The sequence below is a fragment of the Onychostoma macrolepis genome, chromosome 01 (assembly GCF_012432095.1).
Source record: "Onychostoma macrolepis isolate SWU-2019 chromosome 01, ASM1243209v1, whole genome shotgun sequence".
NCBI lineage: Eukaryota > Metazoa > Chordata > Actinopteri > Cypriniformes > Cyprinidae > Onychostoma > Onychostoma macrolepis.
In genome coordinates, this window is record NC_081155.1 from 42,110,707 (window position 1) to 42,118,372 (window position 7,666).

Here is a 7,666-nt window from a genome sequence, read left to right on the forward strand (position 1 = left end):
TAAAACAAGCAAAATTTAATTTTTGTCGTGACATGGCTATACATGAATATACACTAGTTGAACAAATGCAGTCGAAGTGAATACATCAATTTTCAGTCAAGCAATTAATACATTAAAATATATTTTATTTAATGACAACAATAAGAAACATGAATAAATAAGTATAAGAATGAATAAAAGGAAGCATCACAATAAATACATACAATATACAAGTCAACAACAGATGAAACAAAGCTTCATTCAAACTTATTGTTCTAACAATCATGTTTTTACAGACGGTGAACCCACATCCTACAGTCATCTCAACACAGCTGAGCCAGTTCTGCAGCTGCGCTGTGCTTCACAATCTTGCTCTTCTCAATGAGGACATCGTTGACCCAGAGGATGAGGAAGACCATGATGACACCCCTGAACCACACAACCTTGAGGCAAGAGCAGGAGAACATGTGCGGGATAATCTGTGTCTGCTTCAAACATTCGTATGCTGCTCTCCATGAGCACCACTACCTGTAAAACATTTAAACAGAGTTAAACATTTACAATTCATGTTGTCAGCTTTCCATTTCTTGCCAAATTTTATTTCATGTTTACAATTACATGCATTTTTTTAGTTGTAGCTTTATTACTTCTGTAGTGGGCTAAACCACTGAACTGGTCAGCAGAAGGTTGCTGGTTTGTCACTGGCGTGTCCTTCAGCAAGGCTCTTTTCTCCAGGTTGATCCAGGGGATTGTAGGTCCCTGTAATAACAGCACTGGAAATCACTTTCGATAAAAGCTTCATGACTATTTTTTGATGATGCTTGTGAAGCTTCTGAAAGTCAGCCTTCACTGTATGAACAGAGACCAGCAGAATAAACTTGACCAATGTCACATCCTCGATGTCTTTTGGTCTTTCTCTAGATGTTCTCGCTGGCTCTGGGGTCACTGATGATGAAGAGACCACAGCAGCATCCGGTCCAGATGAGGGCAGGTGCAGTGATGGAGCGTCTCATTCATGGCACTGGATCATTTCCAGGATGCTGCTGTGGACTCTCCATCCTCAGCGCTCACAGCAGCCTGCAGACATTTCAGATCATACAAAAACAGCCAAACATAATACACAAGTAGTCATTTTAACAGCACAATGTCATCTGATCTCTGTATTAAAAGTAATAAAATGATCTTACTTTATCCTTTTGTTTCAGGTTTTCCCTTTTTTCCACAAATGTCGCTGTCACCTTGTCTTGCAGGTCCTGCTCCACCACAAAAGATCTGCAGCAAATGCACAGGAATCAAGAATCAGAAAAGTGCTGTAATAGTTGTTTGAAATTACAATAATTAAAATAAACTACAATTTAAGATTTAAAAGATGTTTTATTGATGTCTGTAGTGTACTCACTGAGAGTCTTTGATGGCAGCATTCCTTCATCAGTCACTCTGCACCGGATATACACTCGTGTGTCTCATCTGTCCCTGTAACATCCAGACAAGAGTCAGTCAGCTGTGATTTATCTGCTCAATACTGCATTTACATGTTGAGGTAGTTGCTGATGTAACTCCCTTTTTATCCAACACAAGTTAGGCTATAGTTCAATTAGGACATTTGAGTAGCTTTTATAAACGTGCCTTGGATAAAAACACTACTGATGGGCATCTTGAGACAAAACAATTATTTTAAGATCAGTCAGTTCAAGTTGCTTTCAGTTAAAACAGCCCAGACATGCATTTTAGTCTGGGACTACTCTTGACTAGCCTTGTCGTCTTTACACCTTTTGAATTATATATTGCTTACACCTACTGAAAATAAAAAATAAAAAAATATTCTCACCTTGTCAATATACAAGCGGCCATCTTGCCAATAACATCTCGTTTTGACATCTCGCGTGGTTCTGTGTGATTTGGACAACTTCAAGTTACGCCCCTTTCTTCAAGTTACGCCTCCTTCCAGTTACGCCCCTCTCTTGCAGTCCGCAGACAGACGCTATTGCACTTCATTGACGAGAGAGGCGGGAGGACTAATGAGGTTTGACTGACAGTTTGAGGAGCCAATGGCGTTACGAGCTTTAGTGTCTGTGGCGTCACTTACTGATCCAGGATCAGTGATCCGTAGCAGTTTTATTTCTGATCTGAGCTCGAGTTTCAGAATGCTTTATTTGGATAATGTAATGTTAGCTTTTGTTGACGCTACCGCGCTACTTGATCAAAAAAAGAGCTTAGCTACTGAAAAGCTATTTGATTCAGAAAGCAGTGACGGTACCGCCACGCTACTGAGAAATGTAGTTAAACTAGTAGCGTCACTACTGTAGCGACGCTACTGCCCAACACTGTATATATAGAGAGAGAGAGAGAAAGAGATCAATATTTAAACGTTTTCAGTTAAAGTTAACAGTTTTCATTTTGTTAATTTGACAGTTACAATTTTTTTTTTAAAAAATGCTATTTATTTTTATCCTTTCATCTCATACTTCTAGGCATACGAAGCTCTTTTCGGTCTCTCTCATTTTTGTGCCTCTCCTTCCCTAAGCAGATGTCACAAACACAGGGGATACAAGCCCTGACTAAAAAACTGGTATGTTTTGCTCGAATCTGCAGGTGAAATATCCCACCCCGACTGAGCGTTTTGAATTATGTGCATTGGAGCTTAGCACTCAGGAGATGAATTACAGTCAAGCGTGAGGTATATTGGCTTTGGTGAGTTGCTGTGATTGCCCGAAAGGGTTTACTTAGTGAAACGCTCACCACATGATTTATGGATTAGAAGGCTTTATTGAGAGGTCTTTTGAAAAATTGGGTAACAATAGAGAAGGCAGAGTATGTCGTGAAGGGATGCGGGAAATTTGGCTGAGGAAGACTCGAATTCAGCACAAGCCAACGTGTCGGCTAATGAGACTTAGAAATAATCTAAAGCCAAAAGTCGGAGGCGGCGATGGTGCTGTGTTCCTTGTCGCAAAATGAGATTATTCACTTTGTCAACAACAAAAGACTTCAGGGCTGATTAATGACTTTTGGAAAAGGTCAAGTACCAGAGTATGAACAGAATTGCTAAAATGGAAATGTTATTCTCATTTCGCAAATTGCGAGCTATTATTTAAGGAAGCGGCTTCCTATCAAGGTTGCAAACTCAAGGACGTGACTGGGCTGATTAGAAGTTGACAACATTATATGGTCAGGTGTTTTATTCCTGGTCGTGAAATTATTGTTTAGCATTTTGGAGAAATCAGATAAAAAGCGCAGGGTGTAATTTGGTCCTGATTGTGGTGAGAAACTTCAAACTCACTCTCTTGGCACTTTAACATGCTCTCAAGTCTCGGGCCGAAATGTGACTGGAGACAAACTTTCAGAGAATAATATCAGAGAAAAAAAAGACTCGAGCCATATTTACACAACAGTCCAAAAATGTAACGTCAGTAAGAGAATACTTTCATTCAGCAAGGACACATTCAATTGACCGAAACCACTTTCAATTGATCACTAAATGCATTTACAAAGTTATAAAATATTTTTGTCAAATAAATACTGTTCTTTTGGAATTTCTATTCGTCAAAGAATCCTGAAAAATAAAATGTATCAGTTTCCACAAAAATATGAAGTTGTTTTCAACACTGTTAATAAGAATATGTTTAGTGAGTAGATTTTTTATTTTTTTTTACATTTTTTATTTTTCATACATAACATCCAAAAAAAAAAGACACATACTCAATATCTCAAAGTCCAGTCAAAGGGAGGGAGAGAAGGAAGGACAAAAAACCCCACAAAAGTCACTCCTTTATACAGTCACGTATATCAAAGAGAAAGCACTGCCAAGCATCAATGGTGTGAGTAGATTTCTGAAGGGTCATGTGACACTGAAGACTGGAGTGATGATGCTGAAAATTCAGCTTTGATCACAGGAATAAAATACATTTTACAGCATATTCAAATAGAAAACAGTTATTTATTTTTTTACTGTATTTTTGATCAAATAAATCCAGCCTTGGTGAGCAGAAGAGACATTCAAATACATGAAAAAATACTTACCAATCCCAAACTTTTGACCAGTAGTGTATACTAAAATAGAAAACGGTTATTTTAAATCAGAGTTTTAGAAATCAGATAAAAAACATAGGGTGTTATTTGGTCCTGATTGTGGTGAGATGGAAACTTCAAACTGACTCTCTCTGCACTTTAACACGCTCTGTTTTCGGACCGAAAGGTGACTGGAGACAAACTTTCATACTTTGTGTGTTCCATGCAGGTCCAGAAGCTTTGAAATAGACATCCTTGTTGAGTCTCCTTGCCCGCAAGACAATCATAAATCATGAATACTATGGAGGAGGATGGAAGCCACCGGGTTCAACCGCTTTTTGGCTGTACTGACTTGTCTTTTCATGGTGAAATGTGTCAGAGATGGTGTGAAAAACAGGCCGGCGATGACACTTGTTAACGGTCAGGCTGCTGAACGAGAGAAGTGCAATGTTCAAACGAGAACAACTTACTGTCTTTTTACCATTTGACTCAACAATATCTCCTGTATGCTTCTAAAATCCATTGGATTTGTCATCCGTGATCTTCCTGGTTTAACAAAACAATCTTTAAAACAGTTTTCCTTGTCATCCTTACACCAAACAGCCGTCTAACATTCAAAAGATTTGAATTTTAAAGTCACATCATTTTAAAATGTAATTTTAACAGTGCTATTTTAGTATTATTTATATACAAATATATATATATATATATATATATATATATATATATATATATATATATATATATATATTATTATTATTATTAGTTCTATTTTTGGTTTCTATTTATGCGATGTCGCAGCTGGAACAACAACATATAAACTATGACAATTATAATCTCAGGCACTCTTTATGTGCTTTATTCAATGTTAAACATATTGCATTACATCTGTAGCAAAGCGCCAGCAGATAGTTTACCTCAGATCTTGAAAATAATTTAAAGCAAGCATGTACGGTAAAACTGTGAACCAACAAGCGTATTCTATAACAAAGATAGCATCAGTCACTGAGTATGTACTTTTAATTATGTTAAAAAGGTTTAGTAGTTATGGTTTAGATTATAAACTTGTCTATTTTGTTGGTAGTGCAGTGTGCTTCTGCGCTTCTGCATGGCTGTGATATTTGAGTGTTTCTGTCGCACCGTGTCTGGTGTGGACAGCCAAATTGCTCATTCAGAGTTTACGGGTAATTTTTTTATGAAAGAAAAACTAGCTAATACTACAATCAGACATGGTGAGCGCTGTCTAGCACTGGACGAGGCCTCAATACAGGCTGGAGTATCTTGCACAGTCCAAACCCCATAAAAATGAAGTGTGCTTCTGGGGTCCCAGTCATCCCTCTAAATAATTGCTTTTGCTGTACTGGGGTGGTGTGCTCACAGGAGTGTGGGTCAATGCTGTTTAACTCTGTAACCTTACTGCATCCCTTTGCTTCAACCCTCCAACTAAGAAGATGATTTCTGCGGTGTGTCTGGGCCTTAAGAAGCTGGTTGTGTTTGCTAGTACTGCTTGAATGCAATAAATTAAATAACTTAATAGTTGTGATATCATAACCACCAAATCAGCTTAGTGACATTTTGTATAGTGCACTGTCATCTTAATGTATTTAAATCTACCTGGTCTCATGGCATTTACATACCTGGGTGCACTTTTTAGCGTGACACGAAATACGTACCAATAAGTACATATCCCAGACAGCAAGCAGTGTCGGCCCATATCTGGCCCACAACTGGCCCACATGGATTTCACATGGGCCAGATGTGGGCTGGATCTGGGCCAGAACTATGTTGCTGTCTGGGATCACTGCAGTTTCCAAAATAAATGAGCATGTTCACACAAATTTACAGAGTTGCGATTAATAAAGCGTAATTTTCGCACAATTACTTGAAGAATATCATGCTATAACTTAAAAACAATATTAATATGCTGGGAGATTTGAAAACTGATGCTTTTGAACGTTAGCATCGCACACATCCAGCTTCATATCTATGGGTTTTCATAGATGATAAGTTTGTTCAGTAGCTCACGGATGCACGGAGACAGACTTAGAGACGAGAAGCACCGGTTTGAATCCCGTGTAACTATGGTTCAACAAAGCAGTTAAAATCTGTGTAAAAGGAAGTTCAAATGGCACAGTTGCATCAGCAGTTACGTTTTTATATCAGTTTTGCATTTGTTAACACTATCGGGTAGGTTTAGGGCTGGATTTGGTGTAGGGCATATTTCCAACACGATAGAGCATTAACCTTTAGCGACAGTCCCCGGATATTTGAATTCTGATCCGCCGCAATACGTATCTGAAGCAACGTAATAAAAAAACAGCAATATGTACCAATATCTACGTAATAAAAATGTGCCAGGGTTCACATATTGAACCTGTGTTTTAGCGCCACTCAGTGGACATTTCTATTTGAAACTGCGTATATATTATATATATATATAAGACCTTTTAAAAGATCTTCAAGGCAGAAGAGCCATGTTTTTCCTGAGGCAATTACCATATATGCGTGCCTTTGCGGCTCTGAACATGGATAATGAGATGTAGAGTTTATAGCAGCTAATCCAGCTCAAGGTTTCACCTGAAGCGCAACTATTCTAGTGGGCTTGTTAATGTGTTGACATGTTCTCATGCTATTATGAAGCTGCCATGATTTATCGTGTGCATAGAGTGGAAACTAATAATGTATGTTTCCATACCATGCAAGAAAGATGAACAAAAATCTACTGAAACATGCATAAAGTCCAACTAAAGCTAATGAAATAGATTAGTTCACTCCCATTTTAGTGCAAATACTATACGTAAATTAATTTTTAAATATTTTTATATTATTTTATATAAATTATTATAAATAATTTTTGTATTGCTTTTATCATTCATGCTGAACAATAAAGATATAAATAATATAAATACAAATATTTTTAAAATATTAATAATCATATAACAATCAAATTATTGTATTTGTATATATTGAACTATATTTATATATAATTTATAACAACATTCTAATATTTAATGTATAATATATACAATGAATAACTTTATAAAATATTTATATTTTATATAATTTAGTCAAAACAACAACAACTATATATATATATATATATATATATATATATATATATATATAATGTATATGTGGGTTATTGACATGACATGGCATTTTCACTGTCCCACAAGATAAAAATGAATATAATTAATATTGTCGTTATTTAAAATACAGTAAATGGTTAAACATTTATTTGTCCTACATGGACCTTGTTTTTTTTTTTTTTTTGCTTGTTTTTTTTATATATAAGCTGCAGTGTAAAAGTATAAAAGTTTGCAGATTTTCTATATTTCGGAGCCAAATCTCAAAATTATCCTATGGTGTGACTGTCTCAAGCATGGTTCAATAACTTACAACTTTTATAAATGAAAAATAAAAGCATAAAAATGTTAATAAGTGTCTATTTTAGTAAATTACTTACAGTATTTAGTAAATATTTTAGTAAAATCTTTTTTTTATTTTTTTTCATTCATACATTTCTGAAAGCGTAGGTGTACGCCTGTACTGTCACGCCACAGGACAAGGTCTCTTTAAAAAGCATTTTAAATAATTAAATAAGTTTTAGATTTGTTACAAAAATAAGATTTGTTTAACTCTCTGCTCTGCTCTGATTGGCTGTTTCACAGTGCGGCTCATT

The 7,666-nt window shown here is 36.1% G+C and overlaps 1 long non-coding RNA gene across 1 annotated transcript; it reads right to left on the reverse strand.

The window, feature by feature from the left end:
* On the reverse strand, nucleotides 1-1,943 carry LOC131536298 (uncharacterized). Its single transcript, XR_009269908.1, has 5 exons — nucleotides 1,808-1,943; nucleotides 1,379-1,452; nucleotides 1,167-1,251; nucleotides 627-738; nucleotides 1-507 (listed from the first exon to the last, which is right to left on the reverse strand). It is a non-coding gene; the product is annotated as an uncharacterized LOC131536298 (long non-coding RNA).
* Between the last annotated feature and the right edge of the window lie 5,723 nt (nucleotides 1,944-7,666).